The sequence below is a fragment of the Peromyscus californicus genome, unplaced genomic scaffold (assembly GCF_007827085.1).
Source record: "Peromyscus californicus insignis strain IS unplaced genomic scaffold, ASM782708v3 Scaffold_19__1_contigs__length_69161282, whole genome shotgun sequence".
Taxonomy (NCBI): domain Eukaryota; kingdom Metazoa; phylum Chordata; class Mammalia; order Rodentia; family Cricetidae; genus Peromyscus; species Peromyscus californicus.
The window spans coordinates 10,147,361-10,163,874 of NW_026294491.1; the positions used below are offsets into that span (position 1 = coordinate 10,147,361).

At 49.9% G+C, this 16,514-nt stretch overlaps 1 long non-coding RNA gene across 1 annotated transcript in view; it reads left to right on the forward strand.

The window, feature by feature from the left end:
* LOC128114534 (uncharacterized) overlaps positions 1-15,998 on the forward strand; it is a 72,929-nt gene extending 56,931 nt beyond the window's left edge. Inside the window, exon 7 of the long non-coding RNA XR_008219793.1 lies at positions 13,644-15,998. This is a non-coding gene — a long non-coding RNA (uncharacterized LOC128114534). The remainder of the gene's footprint in view (positions 1-13,643) is intronic.
* Positions 15,999-16,514: the final 516 nt, after the last annotated feature.

Sequence of the window (16,514 nt, forward strand, 5' to 3'; positions counted from 1 at the left end):
CGCTTGCTATCCGCCTTTTATTGTTCTATTAACAGTCGCTTAGACACAACAGACTTCCTTGACTTTTAAGAGTTACTGCTTTCTTGTCTGACAATGCCAGGAACTTGGAACATTAATTCTGTTCCTGCACTGGGTAGAAGGATGCCCTATGCCCTCGTTTTAATTCCCAAAGCCTACAAAATTATCCCGGGGGCCGCCCAGACCCATGCGCTGAAGCTCATCGTGCTGGATAGTTTTATGCCAGCTTGACACAAGCTAGAGTCATCTGAAAGGAGGGAGCCTCAACTGGGAAAAGGCCTCATAAGATCCAGATGTAGGGCATTTTCTCAGTTATTGATGCGGGAGGGCCCAGATCATTCTGGGTGCTTCCATCCCTGGGCTGGTGGTCCTGGGTTCTATAAGAAAGCGGGCTGAACAAGCCATGGGAAGCAAGCCAATAAGCAGCACTCCTCCATGGCCTCTGCATCAGCTTCTGCCTCGAGGTTCCAGCCCTGTTTGAGTTCCTGTCCTGACTTCCTTCAGTGATGAACAGACATATGGAAGTATACGATAAATAAACCCTTTCCTCCCCAACTTGATTTTTGGTCATGGTGTTTCATCGCAGCCATAGAAACCCTAAGATAGGCAGGCACTTGCTCATCTTGAGCTGGAAGATTTCAGCGTGAGGAGGTCTCTGTAGGTGTCCCTGGTTTGGAGCGGAGGATGTGGTGATAAGGAATGGGGGTAGCCTTCTCAAGCAAAAGCCAGATGACAGCCACAAGGAAACCAGGACCACGACAGTGGGACCTGAAAGAGTCTTGGGGTGACTCTCCCAGGGTCTCTACAGAGGCCTTGAAGAATGACCCCAGTTGCTCACATGGCTCACCCTACAGAAGCCTGAGGAAAGGTTGGAGGCACTAAACACACCCAGCAATGGTGAAGGAGAGCACACCCCTTCCACTTGTTCTGCTACTAGCTCATGAATTTCATTTAATTTCATTTCATTCAGACAGGGCGTCTTAGGGTTCCTATTGTTGTGAAGAGACACCATGACCATGGGAAAACATTTCACTGGAGTGACTTACATTTTCAGAAATTTAGTCCATTATCATCACAGTGTGACAAGGTGGCATGCAGGCGGATATGGTGCTGGAGAAGGAGCTGAGAGACCTTACATCTTGACTTGCAGGCAGCAGGAAGCAGTCTCAAACACAGGGTGATATCTTGAGCATATATGAGACCTCAAAGCCCACCTCCATAGTGACACATTTCCTCCAAAAAGACCACACCTACTCCAACAAGGCCACACCTCCTAATAGTGCCATTCCCTTTGGGGGGGGCCATTTTCTTTCAAATCACCACACAGGGTCTCATACAGCCAGGTTGGCCTCAAACTTACTATACAGCCAACAATGACCTTGAACTTCTCATCCTCCTGCCTCTACCTCCCAAGTGCTAGGATTACAGGTGTGCACCACTACGCTTGTTTTGTGCTGTGCTGGAGATCAAATGCAGGACTTTGTACAGATTAGGCAAACATTCTAACACAGTGGTTCTCAACCTTCCTAATGCTGCAACCCTTTAATACGGTTCCTCATGTTGTGGTGACCCCCAACCATAAAATAATTTTGTTGCTACTTCATAACTGTGATTTTGCTGCTGTTATAAATTGTAAACATCCGATATGCAGGATATCTGATATGTGACCCCTGTGGAAGGGTTGTTCACCCCCAAAGGGGTTGCAAGCACAGGTTGAGAACCACTGCTCTAACACCTGGGCTCCCGCTCCAGCCCCACTCCAAGGTGACAAGTTTTTTGTTTTTTGTTTTTTTTTTTTAAAGATTTATTTATTATGTATACAGCATGTTTGCCTGCAGGTCAGAAGAGGGCGCCAGATCTCATTACAGATGGTTGTGAGCCACCATGTGGTTGCTGGGAATTGAACTCAAGACCTCTGGAAGAGCAGTCAGTGCTCTTAACCGCTGAGCCATCTCTCCAGCCCAAGGTGACAAGTTTTAACCCACATAAGTTTACCTCCTGGACATCTTCAGTGACCTCGGTCAGCACTGCACACTCTCTGTCCTGCAGTACTCTCCGCAACCTTCTCCGAGTTTATTTTGTATTCATTTTTGCCTGTGTGTGTTTGTGTGAGTGAATGCCACAAGTGTGTGTGAATGCCTGAGGAGGCCAGAAGAGGGCATCTGAGCCCTGGAGTTGGAGTTGGAGTGATTGTGGGCCGCCCTGTGTGGGTGCTGGGAATTGAACTCAGGCCCTCTGCAGGAACAGAACTTTTAACCACGGAGCCATGGCTCCCGCGCCAAGTTTCTTTTGGTACGTGATTCTCTTGCCTCAGGGATATCTTTTCCTTTTCCATTGGAAACAAATTATCTCTGCTTTTGTTTGTCTGAAGTCTTCACTGCCTTCTTGGATGAATGATTTCTCTTGCTGGGCAGAAGATGCATGGCATAGTCATAGACGTAAAGATAGTGTTGACTTACAGCCCTTAGAATAAAATCAACCTCTGCACAGTCCACATTGAATTCCATAGTCACCGAACAAATGAGGAGAAAGGGAAAACTTAACGACAAGAAAATGTGAACGGATACATTACAGGGAGTGGGGAAAACAAACTATTCCATCACTGTTGTGGTCAGGACCTGTGGATGAATGCTAAGGTTCTAGAACTTTCATGGAAAGGTAGGACATGTGCATGGCTTCAGTATTAACGTGCACTAGTTCCTGTCTCTAGGAGGTAACGCTTAGCATCCCTCCTGCCTTGATGCAGACTGGACCTAAGGACCCACTTCTCATCAACAGAATGAAGGGGGAAACAGTGACTTGTGCAGGAGAAACTGGGAGGGTGCCACCTCACCCGAGAGGCCAGGACCAGTGTTCTCAGTCGTAAGTCATGGTGGACTCTGGGCCGATGTGATGGGAAAGACAGTCTCCTCTAGTTCCTCCTGGAAGTTCATACCCCAGTCTAACCCTGAGAGGCACTGGACAGCCCTGGGCTTTGCCAACAGCTCTTCAAGAGTATCAAGGCCATGAAAGACACCAGAGACTGAGAAACTGTCCCAGGCTTGAGGAACTGAGGGATACATGGCAAAATACAACCAGGTATCCTGGAGCAGAGGACACTGGTAAAGGACTGGTGGATTCCAGTGTTATCTGATTGTAGCAAATGTAGTGTCTTGGTTTGATGATGATACCATAGAGAGCCTAGTGAAGGCTACATGGTGACTCTTAGGTAAATATGTAACTTTCTACATAGACAGTTTGATTAACTAATTAAAATCTTACAAAAATCCATCTGGAACTCTTTCTACACTTTCTAAAGATCTGGTTCTGCAGTCTTCTTGTTAAAGCTAGCCATGAGTACCGCCTACTTTGGAAGCAGCAGCTGTCCATTCCTGCCGGAGGATCCGTCCGTCCGTAGCAGCCAGCTCTGGGATGTGTGACACATCTTTGTATTTGTTGTGGTCTTGTCTGGGCTCGTTGATATTCAGAGCTGGTTGGCTGGTGACTCACATGGCTGCGCACGCTCCTTCTCCTCCCTCAGACTAGCCTGGGCATGGTCTGATGGTAGTGACAGAGGCATGGGAGGAAGTAGGTTAACTGCTGGTCTTCTTCAAAGCCTGGAGGTTCTCTGACATCATTTCAACAAAGAGTCATGGCAACTTGGCCAGTGTGACTAAGAAGAATCAAATCCCACAAAGATAGGATTAGGGGTTTAAGCCCCAGTCTGTATTCTCAGCTTGCTACCGAGAATTGGCCTGAAGGCCAGGCATCAGAAACATAGCGTTTGCTTGCTGCTCTGCTGGGTGTGGGGCAGCTCTGTCTCTCTTTTTTTGTTTTGTTTTTCTTTTTTTTCCAGATTTTTTTTTTTTTTTATGGTTTTTTGAGACAGGGTTTCTCTGTGTAAGCTTTGTGCCTTTCCTGGATCTCACTCTGTAGACCAGGCTGGCCTTGAACTCACAGAGATCCGCCTGCCTCTGCTTCCCAAGTGCTGGGATTAAAGGTGTGCGCCGCCAACGTCCGGCCTTGTTTTGTTTTTTCGAGACAAGGTTTCTCTGTGTAGTTTTGTTGCCTGTCCTGGATCTCGCTCTGTAGACCAGGCTGGCCTCAAACTCACAGAGATCCACCTGCCTCTGCCTCCCGAGTGCTGGGATGAAAGGCGTGCGTCACCAACGCCCAGCGCAGCTCTGTCTCTTTAGCACCAGACAACATCCCCTCAAAGTGAGGTCTAACCAATATCCCACTTAATAGGGAAGTTGGGTTCCACTCTCACCCTCCTTTCCCACAGACACTGAGGGCAGAAGCTCTGGTGATCCCCACCTGAGGGGATTTCCCCTTGGCTGTCTGTGAGGGTGTGGGCTGCTAAGAATTTGTCCTGAGGGTCAGAATCAAAGGTTTGAGAGAGATGGGTGCCTACAAACCCCTCCAGGTCTGTGTTCAGTGTGGTCCATGGGCAAAGACCTTGGAGCAAGGTTTGGCTGTGGGCACTCCCATGGGCATCTCTCTGAGGGATGAAGGTCTAAAGGAGGAGGAGCCATTCCAGAGTAACCAGAACCTCGTGTCAAAGCCATTTGATTCAGTAGGTAACCAGATTCCCCAGGCAAGGGTATTGTCAGCTCCTGCCCCTCCTCCTGAAGGTCCCCTGGACTAGGCCATCCTCCTCTTGGCGAAGCTCCAATCCCTTCTGCAGATGAGCCCTGGTCAAGCCCCTGTCTTCCTCCTGAGAATCCATGGTTAGCACCCTACCCTCTTGTTGAGGGTCCCTGCTCAGGTTCCCACCCTCCTGCTGGGGCCCTTGGTCAGGTTCTCTTTCTGCCTGTCCTACCATTGCTGCATTAGGTCCAGCAATCTGAAATAGAAAGGGGCCTCAGTGGGCCGCCCTGGGGGAATTTGAGGGCCCCTTCCCACCTGACAGACTGCCATGAATCTTTGGGTCTGCCCAGAATAGAAAGAAGTAGATGTTACCCCCCAAGGACCCCCAGAGCTCCTGGCAGGCACTCTCCTGTGCAAAGCAGAGAGGATGATGCCTATGGGTGCATCTATCCCCTAGCAGGAATGTATTTCTTCTCTAGTCCTCCATTTTCTCCCTCTCTTCCTGTCTACGGCCCCGCCTCCTGCCATGATGTCTCAACTTCTTCCTTGTGGAGTCCACACTGGGGAAGGTCAACATTAACTTTTTTCTTTCCCATACTTTCCCATCCTCAAATTGCAAAATGGAAAAAGAAAGAAAGCAAGGAAATCACTTTAGCAGACTTCCCAGTAGCCGGCGTGGCTCCGAGCCCGGCTCAGCCTTCAGCGTCAGCAGATCTCATGGTCGGTGGGGACCTGGTATCATCAGTGAGTCTCTTGGCTTCTGTTCACATCCCTGGATGGAGCTTGGACTTCTAGAAAAGCAACTTCGATGCTTTTGAATCACTGGTAACAGCAGAAGCCCAAAGAAGTACCGGCTCTTGGTCGAGAATGTCTGGGGACCACATTCTGGGACCACGTGAGGCCCAAGAGCACTCAATAGCTACAGGGTCAATGCTGGTGTAATCGCTGTTTGTTTCTTTCTAGACAAAGAACTGGCTGCGGCTGCCACATGTCTGACGAGCATGGGTGTGCATGTAAGGTAGGCATGTGTGAGGTGTGTATGTGTGTGAGGTAGGCATACATGATATGGGTAGGTGGGAGGTGGGTGTTGAGGAGACATGGGTGGGTATGTATGAGGTAGATACGTGTGTGAGATGTGATGTGTATGCGAAGTGGGTATACGTGAGGCATATGTGAGGGGGTGTGTGTGTGTGTGTGTGTGTGTGTGTGAGAGAGAGAGAGAGAGAGAGAGAGAGAGAGAGAGAGAGAGAGAGAGAGAGAGAGAAATGTGAGAACTGAAGGAGAGAGGTATATGTGAGAGGTGTAAGGTAGGTATGTGTGAGAGCTGTGTATATGAGGTAGGTAGGTGTATGAGATGGATGCATATGAAGTAGGTGTGTGAGGTGGGGGTGTGAGGTATGTGTGTCAGATGGGTATTTATGGGGTGTGTGTATGTGCATGTAGGCATGTGTGTGAAGTGGGTATGTGAGTCAAGTGTATGTGTGAGGTGGATATGGGTGAGAGTTGTATGTATGAGGTAGGTGTAGGTGTGTGAGGTAGGTTTATGTGTGAGGTGGGCATATGTGTGTGAGGTAGGTGTGCGTGTGAGGTGGGCATATGTGTGTGGGGTAGGTGTGCGTGTGAGGTATGTGTATGAGATGGATGCACATGAAGCAGGTGTGTGAGGTGGGAGTGGTGAAGCGGGAGTATGAGGCAGGTGTATGAGGCAGGTATGTGAAGTGAATATGTGATGTATGTGTATGAAGTAAGAGTGTGAGGTATGTTTGTGAGGTATTTGTGTGCAGTGTGTGTATGAGTTATGTGCATGAGGTAGGTGTGTGAAGTGCATGTACAAGGTATGTGTGAGGTGTGCATGTGTATGAGGCTGGTGTGTGACCTGAGGTATGCAGGTGCACACCTCTCGCCTACAGAAGGAACAGGTGTATCCTTGTGCTGTCTGCTGCAGGGAAGCCAACCCCGAGGGCCCACAGTGGATCTACTGAGTCCTAATGAGCTCGTCATTCATGCTTCCCACACACAACTTTGTCGTAGGGGTCCTAGTGTCTGAACAGGAGTAATGCTTGAGAGCTTGTTTTGATACTGTCGCTCAAACGCCAGACATACTAAGTTTGACATTACAAGGACACAGGGCTGGATGACAGTATAATCTTGGAGCCATGGAGCCAGATACAGTTGTCCAGGAAGTGCTGGGCTAGACAGCAGGGGAGGATCTCAGTGGTGATGGAAGGGATGGTGCCATTAGTGAATGGACTGAAGGGGAGGGCAGTGAGGTTGGCTGAGGAAATGTCGACTGATCTTATAAGCTGGATAGGAAGTGGGCTAACCTGTTGGCTGGTTGGTTGGTAAGCAGAGGATACCCCGCTGACAGACAGGAAGGGAGGGGAGGCCTCTATGTTGACTGACTGAATGGGCAGAAGGCAGAGCTTTCTGTTGACTGGTTGGGAGTAGAGGACACTTGGTTGTCAGATTGGATGGGCACTCCACTAACTAACTGGACTTCTGAGTGGCACCCCAGGAACTGAAAACACCCTGAGCATCTGTGGGCTTTTGTCCTGGGCCCTCACCGCTCCATAGCATAACTACAGGTTCCTGAGAAGCAACTGAGCCAAGCAGGCACAGGAGGAGCCCTGTCCATCTTTCTGTGTCAACATCAGGGCAAAGTGTTCTTGTCTGCCTGTTCCCACTGCTGGGAAAACAATGATGTCTGTAATAGGAAGGACCTTACCAACAGACCTCATCCAGCACACTTTTCCCAGGCACACTCCCACAGTCCACCACCTCCAGGAGCCTAGGCTCTCTAGCCCTTGTCTAGGCTTCCACGCTGTTTATCACTCTCTATTATGATGGTTTGTAGGGCCCAGTATCTGGACTTCTTTGGGTTTTCACTCACTGTCTGGAAAGCGTCCAAGCACATAAAATTTAAGCTAAATCTGTATGCCCTTCTTGTCAATCTGTCTTTTGTGAGTTAAATGTGTGGACCTCAGTAATAGAACACAAAAGGGTAGAGGCAATGCTCTTCGCCACACAAGGGTCCTAGACAGCTGTGCTGGCTTGGAAAGCCCACCTTAACCCCACTCTGTGTCACAGGATTGGCTGATGCATGGGTATGTGGGGGAAATCAATGTGACAGTCTTGTGGTTTTTTGTTTTTGTTTTTTTAAACATGTGGTACTAGCTTTGTGTGGAGCCTTTCCTCAGAACCTGGAGTGGAGAATCAGACTCCAGATTCCCATTTCACCAGCCTCCCGGGTCAGAGAAAAGAACTCAACCTCACAAGAGCCCAGGAATGTCTTAGTTTTCCAGGGCTCCACAGTGAGCCGAAGTTCTGTGACTTCCCTGGGACCTGACTTTGGGGAGAGGAAAGGTCATTTCCTCCTATTAGTCACCAGTATTTGTGTTTATTATTGTAGTCTTCCTCAGACATATGTTGGAGCTGGTATTTATTTGTGGAAGGAAAGAAAACATTAAAACATTTGCTTTGTTACAAAATAAAAGCCACATTTCCAGGAGCCCCCCACCCCCATGTCTGTACAGTGGTGAAGCAATGGAGCAGCCCCTTTACACTCTAGGACAGAGAACTCTGGAGGAAGCCCCCAGGCTGTTATCCTTCCCACTGACTTCACAAATAAACCAAAGTCTAAAGCTAACCTCCTGCTGAACCTCGAAACTGAGCTACATAGAGAATCCCAAACCCAAGCTCAGCCATTTGTCCAGGCTGGGAAGTGGGTTTTGATGTGTATGCTCCCACTCTCTGCCATACACAGCAACAGCAGGCAGCTGCCAGGTCTCAGCTCTCTAAGCCCTCTGAACCTGACAGCGGAGCTGGGGTCTCAGGCCCAAGGCATTTAAAGTCTGCTACCAGGTACTATCCCTCCCCTTTCATGGGCCACCCCAAGTATGGCCTTGAGGGGCAGCTCCTCCAGTAGCCAGGATGGTTCTCCTTTTCTTAGCAACATTCATAGAAGGGAACCATCTGGGTCACTTTACATCCTGTGGTGGTGGTTTGAAAGGAAATGGCCTCCAATAGGCTCACAGGGAGTGGCACTATTAGGAGGTGTGACCTTGTTGGAGAAGTGTTTAACTGAGGATAGACGTTGAGGTTTCAGAAGCTCAAGCCAGGCCCAGTGGCTGGCGCTCCCCCCCCCCCCCCCCCCCGGTTACCTGCTAATCCAGATCTAGCTCTCTTAGCTACCTCTCCAGCACCATGTCTACCTATGCGCCACCATGCTTCCTGCCATGATGATAATGGACTAAACCTCTGAAACCATCAGCTAACCCAATTAAATGTTTTACTTCATAAGAGTTGCTGTGGTCATGGCGTCTCTTCACAGTGATAGAAACCTTGACTAAGCAAAGGAACAGGTTCCTCAGTACACCTTCCTAGGGTCAAAGGCCTCACTTGTCCCATGGCTTGACGCTTCTCACCTCCAGACCCCAGGGGCAGCTCATTCTGTCTCGTTCTCCCTTCCCCTTTCTCCTCACAACTTCTTCCTTCATGGTGAATGTCACTATCAATTGTTTGACCGGATGGCTTCCAGGTCCTCCCTACCCAAGGTGTCACCCACACCCAAAGCCTCAGCTCCCCTCTGCACCCACAGCTCTGTAGCTTCCCTGAGCCCCTGCAGCCAACTGCCAACTTTATTTCTCCAACTAGGTCTTCCAAGCACTAAGACCTGACGGATGTAAGCCACACTTCACCTCCATCTAAGTTCAGTCTATGCGACTGCCTCAGGTCTCACCAAGGGAGGGGAGGGGGCTGAGGGTCAGGGACATGAACCCAGCCACGGTGAAGAACTGAGGTGAGCCACGTTGAGCTGATGTTAGAGTCACTTCTCATAGCGCCCATCCAGGGAAGGCCCACATCCTGATCCCAGGAAAATGCCCCTGACATTTAGCTGCTCTGTCTTCTTAGTTTGTCCTATCTGCCAGTTCACTTCCGTGCCACCGCTGGGTACAGGAATGGCACACGCTGTCTTCCAGTGTTCAGACTCGCTGGGTACAGGAATGGCACATGCTGTCTTCCAGTGTTCAGACTCGCTGGGTACAGGAATGGCACACGCTGTCTTCCAGTGTTCAGACTCGGTGGTGGTTTGAACGAGAACGGCCCCCTAGGCTCATTCATTCAAATGCTTAGTCGCCAGGGAGAGGAACTGTTCAGGAGGATTAGGAGGTGTGGCCTTGTGGGAGGAAGTGTGTCCCTGGGGATGGGCTTTGAGGTTTCAGAAGCCTAAACCTGACCCACACTCCCCCTCGGCCTGAGGATCAGGATGTAGCTCTCCACTACCTCTCTAGCACCATGGGAGCTGCCATTCTGTTTATCATGATGATAATGGACTAAGGCTCTGAAACTGTAAGCAAGCCCCCCGATTAAATGCTTTCTTTTATAAGAATTGCCAGGCTGGGCGGTGGTGGCGCACGCCTTTAATCCCAGCACTTGGGAGGCAGAGACAGGCGGAGCTCCGTGAGTTCGAGGCCAACCTGGTCTACAGAGCGAGTTCCAGGAAAGGCGCAAAGCTACACAGAGAAACCCTGTCTTGAAAAACAAAACAAACAAACAAACAAACAAACAAAAAAAGAATTGCCTTGGTCATGATGTCTCTTCATGGCAATAGAACAGTGACTAAGACAGACTACATCCATCTCACACTCTCCCTCTGTTTGTCAGTCTGTCCATTCACCCACCATTTCTGTCTGTCTGTCTACTGCTCTCTCTCCCCTCCACACACACTGACACTTGGACACACACATGCTCCTTTTCTATAGCTGCTGTACACCCACGTGAGAATTAGCAGATGCTCCCCCAACATGTCCAGCCTGCAGCCCATGAACCACATGGACCCCAGGATGGCTATGAATGCAGCCTAACACACAACTGTAAACTTAAAACATGAATTTTAAAAACACAATTGTATGGTCTGTCCTCCTCTGGAAAGACCATCACTAGCAGATCAACTGGCTCCCTAATAGAATCCCATCCTGCCTGGACCAAGTCTTCAGTGGCGCTCTGCAGGGCCTGGGCAACAATATCCATCCCACAAGACTGAGTGCTTAGAAGGCCACAGTCCCCCACTGACCCACTTATTGTGCCCTGCAACCCCTAGAAGGGGACAGGGCCATCCTTCAGATGGCATAGAACCTAAGTCCTAGCCCCCCTACAACTGAATTCTGGGAGGCCCCGTTAGCCATATACAGGGGCTACCATGAGCCCCTGAAGTAGGAACAGTGTAGCTCAGAGTGGTGGTGAAATCTGAGACACTCCAGAAACAAGCTCTTCATTGAGTCTGAGCTTTGCCCCCAAGGTGTGGCCGACTCAGACAGTCTCACATTATAGAAGTCCTCAGGGGCTAGTGACTGAGTATTTAGGACTTGACCCTTGTCCTGCCCTTGCAAAGATTTGTCACCTGCACGGTGGTCTGTCTGTCCCACAGCCCCTGTGGGAGGTTCCAGGCTGTGATGGGATTCAGCCCTCTCAGTGCCATGAGCTGAGATGGTCACAGGGGTCTATTAAACAGAGAGGAAGACTGTGTGTGGCCAGACGGACAAGGTCCCACATGGGGGCTGGAAGAGGCAAGAACGTCCAGGTGCCATCTCCATGCATGGACAGGCTCAGCTCTCCTGTCTTGACGCTCAGTCTTTGAAGAACACATCTGCCTCGGAGCTCTGGGAGGTCGGGTTGATGCAGAATAGCAAGATAGGAAAATTATAGGGCGTGGAATGGGGATGGGGAAAGAGCCCTCACCCTGGGGCCTGTTTGAATCCTCTTACAAGGGAGAATTCTCACATAATTAACATCATTTGCTGTGATGCTGCTAACACGGACATAGCATTCTTTATGTAGAAAACGATTTCTTGTCAAATAGCAGTGATCCAGGCCTAAGTCCTGATTGTATATCCTCTTGGGTGGGACCCCATTCTTCCCCAGACACTTTCTGGGAATGTCACAAACAAGACTGTTAACTTGTTTACATTGGAGATATCTTAGCTTCCTGAACTCTTGAGATCTAGAGTTTTAACTTATCAATTGTAATCATGTCAGGTGCCCTCGGGAAAGATCCTGTAATGATCTCACTTAAATTCCTTAGAAACCCTTTGAAGATAATACCTTTAAGACGCACCAAAATCCTACCTATGACTATAATGGAGGACCAGGGAGATGGTTCAGCCAGTCACCTGTGCGCCATGCAAGCATGAGGTCCTAAATCAGATTCCCTAAAGCCCATGAAAAGCAAAACAAAACAAAACACTGGACACAACAATGCATACCTGTCATCCCAGAACCAAAGAGGTAGAGGCAGGAGGATTCCTGGAGCTCAATGGCCAGTCAGTGGAGCCAGTTGGTGGGTGAGTTCTTGGTTCAATGAGAGACTCTGTTCCAAAAATAAGATGGAGAGAAATCAAGGAAGACACCAGATGTCAATCACACACACACACACACACCAAAATAAGTAAAAAGTTCTAATGTGTGTGTGTGTGTGTGTGTGTGTGTGTGTGTGTGTGTGTGTGTGTGTGTGTGTGTGTATTTAACTCTGCTTCATACTGACATTCTTTTTGTGTTGAAGCCAAAAGTCTGGGTTTTATGTTAGTAGAGGTCTCTGTAAAGAAGTCCTCAGGCTGCTTGGGTGACAGTGCTGAGCTGAGCCTCATTCCTGCCATCACTGCCAAGGTGAGGGATCTGCACAGAGCACAGTGGAAATTCTGACAGCTAGGGCAGCTGTCTTCAGGTCTAAGAGGTAAAACATTTTAGTGAAGTCAAAAGCCCAACAGTGGTGACGATGTCATCACTGAAATGACTTCCCTGGCTGGGTGGGAGCCACACTGACAACAGCCCAGTGGTGCGGTGGATGTCGTGTTGGGAAGCAGCAAAGGGGAGTCCGGAATGCTCTGTGGAGGCTGAAAAGCTATGCCGGTCCCTACGATGAGTGGCAGCTACCAGGTGGGTACAACATGATGCAAAGCTCCTGTGAGCCCCACGAAGGGCTCACATGCTTTTTGTTTATTTACCGACAGTCCTTAGCTGACTTCTTTCTCTGCCTTCATTTTTTTCTAACCAAATGTGCTTTCTTAGCAATGAGAAAATAGACTTAAGTTTTGAGGCATTGGTACCTCTAAAAAGAAGAGGGCTCGGCCTTTGTCTTCCAAGGTCCCTGAAGCTTGGCCAGAGCCCTGTCTCCTGCAGGGAGTCTTCGGTGGCCCCATCTGTTCTCCAAAAGTTCTGGTTCCCATACCCCAGAAGTAAGGACACAGTACAGATGTCAGCATGGAGGCTGGGAGCCGGGGTCCGTCCCTTTGGAGTTCGGTGACCTTGTCAAGCCATGATGGCAGGACTGCAGGTCCCCTCACTATGTGTAGTGAGGTTGACCTTATAGACTGTCTCCGGGCTCTACAACTTTCTAAACCATAGACTCTAAGGGCTTGTGACCATCACTTTGTGTCCAGGAAAGAGAAGAATGAGAGATGGAGCCTGAGGTAGGTAGGGGTGGAGATGGGGTACCATTGGCCATGCAGAGATATTGCTGTACCTGAGCTGCAAGGTGATGGGGTGAGTGGGGCTAGAGCAGGTGCAGGGGCAGTGGGCTGGCTAGAGCCTTGGAGGATGTGCTGGCCAGTTTTATTTCAACTTGACACAAACTAGAATCATTCTAGAAGAGGGAACTTCAGTTGATAAAATGCCACCACCTGATTGACCCATCGGCAAGACCATGGTTCGTTTATTTGATTGATGAGGGCCAATCTCACTGTGGGCTGATGGTCCAGGGTGCTGTAAGAAAGCAGGCTGAGCAAGCCAGTAAGCAGCACCCCTCCATGGCCTCTGCATCAGCTCCTGCCTCCAGGTTCCTGCCCTATGTGAGTGCCTGCTCTGACTTTCCTCAGTGATGGACTGTACTGTGGAACTGTAAGCTGAACTAAGCCCTTTCCTCCCTAACTTGCTTTTGGTCATGTTTATCACAGCAAGAGAAACCCTCATTAAGACAGGGCAGAACCTTCTAGCTGTCCCTGCCCAGTGAGAAGAAAGTGCAAGACACAAGGTCTTATTTCCTGCTGCTTCATGCCCTTCAGGTTTCAGGAAGGTGACCCTGACACCAACTCATAGAAGGAAGGAACAGGCAAGACATGGCCCCTCTGCAGCCCTCCGGGACTGCTTCAAGGCCCATGCTCCTGGAACACCTGGGATCAGAATCTACCCACAGTTGAACAGGCTTCTCCACAGCAGCCAGGAGGGCAGTGTGCCTCATCACAGACAGCTGGATCCTACTCTGTTGGTCACAACAAAGTCTATGACCAAGGGACCTTGTAGCCCATCCATGCAGTCTCAGATGGAGAGAAACTTCACTTTCTACCTATCACCCCCCCCAACTCGCATTTCCTGATTTCATCCCCGGAGTTTATCCATCCCTGTGTCCACCAGAGCTGAGCTGGGCTTCACGCGGGGAGGGGCAGAGACGGAGGTGTAGATGTGTGCAGCCCATGCTGGGTTCTGAGAAACCATATTCTAAGTGTCCAGGCTCCAGCCACCCCCACCCCCACCTGGGCTCCCAGCTATGTCAGGAATCCAGCCCTTGTGCAGCCCACCAGCATGGGGTGGCTGCCATGGCAACGGGCATGCAGGGTCAGGCGCATCCCTTCATTGTGAATTCCCCAGCCAGCAAGCCAGGGCTGGACAGGGCTGCTCAAGTGTCCAAGAAGGTGGGTGGTCCTTGGCTACGGACTCTTCCCCCTACCTGATCTGTGCTCACAAGTGCCCGCAGGGAAGAGCTTTAGCTGCACTGCTGCTGAAAATGGATTTTGGAGCTGCAAGCCCATGTGAATGCCACTACCTCCACACCAACTCATCCCGCGAGAGCGCCAGACCATGTAGGTCTCTGTTCTGGGAGGTCCCACTCAGTAACATCGCACTATTAGCCCACAAAAGTCACAGTGACCTTGAAGAAATCCTGGCTACTTAAAAATGAGCTCTCCCCAGGGACAGCACGTGATTCACCCAGGGACAAATCTCGCCTCTGTTTCTCTTTTAAAGATAGTATTTAGCATTGGGCAATGCGGGGGATGCTTGGAACCAGTCCTGTTCACTCGGGATTCCTGAGATGGGAGCAATTTACCTGTAACTTGAAGATAAAAGCTGTGTAGAAGACACTGTGACCTGCCTAGAGGTGGCAGGCTCTTCTCTCCCTGCCTCACAGTTCTGGGCTCAGTGCTAGGGAACTGACTCCAGGCAATTCAATTCAATTCTACTGCATTGCCCAGCTCAGCAGAGTCCTGGGGACCATCAGAAGGGTCAGGCTTTGCCTCACAGGCCTCCTGTACAGCACCTGGGGATCCTGTGGCAGTGAGACTGGCAATGTTGCTTTCCCACAATGCTATGCTCTCTCTCTCTCTCTCTCTCTCTCTCTCTCTCTCTGAAGTTTCCTTTAAGTAAAATACAGTCAAGTCTCAATGATCACAGTATATTTGCAAATTCACATTCTGGATAAAATTTACTTGCAACTCCAAAATCAATCTCTGTAGCACTATCATGGTTTATTCATAGATAAAGGTCACCGAGCAATGAAGAATGTGACCCCATGTTCTAGGCTAAGGCCACAAGCAATACTCTGCCTCCTTGTGTGTGTGAGAGAGTATGTGGTGTACAAATGTGTGTGTGTGTATAAGTGTGTGGCTGTGTGTGGGAGAGGGTGGGAGTGTGTAAATGTGGCTGTGTATACACTCACCATGACTGTCCCTCGGTGTCTCCCACAATGGCTGTGCTAAAACTTCAGCCCTGGAGGTACATTTGGGCACATTAAGGCTCTTGCCTGACCAGAAGCTTCCACAATGAAGATCTTGCTCGTTCATCAAACTCCAACTGAATGTGAAAGGAAACGGAGACAGCAAACTCCTGGGCGTCCCTGACTCATGTACAGCTAACAGAGAAGTTGGCTAGTGCCTGGCCAAGCCCTGGCCTCCTTCCCTTGCCTGTTTGGAGATGATCCCTGTCTGGAGATAGTGATGGGTAGCAGGACATTGTGGCCACACTCCTTCTCCTAACTTGGATATTGGATGTGGTCTAAGATCCCTGGAAGAAGGAAGCCCAGAACCCCACCCCTGTTCATGGAATGCTGGCTGCTTGCACTGGAACCCCATTGCTCTGAGAACAGCTCCCGGTCCCAGGCACAATACTCTAAAAGGAGTGTTCCCCAGAACCCTTGTATAGGGATTTCCAGGCCAGATATCAGCGGCAGACCGTGCTCAGGAACATCTGTCCAGTCCCCAAAGATCTTGTGGCCCGAGGTCGTGTCTTTCTCCAGCTCTGAGGAATTCAAAAGCTATTTTGGACACTGGCTTTTCCAGGATGGCCCAGCTAGACCAGAGGGACTGCTGAGAGGGTAGGGGTGGGGAGGCCAGGAGGCTAGACCCATACTGGAGTGAGGGGATGGAATCCAGGATTCCCTCAGCAGGAAACAAGCTTTCTTCCTTCCAACCTTAGGTTCTCAGCCTGCCGGGGGGCCTGATACAGGCCCTGTGGGTGTGGGGTGAGGGGGTGGGTGATGGGGGGTGGTTGCTCCCTCTGCCTGTCCACATAGGGAAACCATGTGTATTTTTTACTTTATCTTCTGTTCTCTTAAATGATGTGGCAAGGGGCCATGGCACCAGTGAGGCTCTGGCAATGACTTTGAGTCCAGCCAAGTTTGTGGCCAGGGACACCCTCAGCTATTCTTACCTCACCTGCCTGTTCTCTCCAGCTGACTGCGTGGCTCGTCTGTGTTTGTGTCTTGGTGTCTTCAGCTGGATAGAAGAGGTCATTGGTTTCTGTTGCTTTTGATTTCTGGACTTCCCTTTTCTCCCTTTCTCATGGAGCTGTGATGGCTGCTCCTTTGTGTTGATGGCCATATACTGCCTCATGGTGTGGCTAGGTCCAAAGCACCTGTGTGGATTCGTCTCTGGGGCTCATGC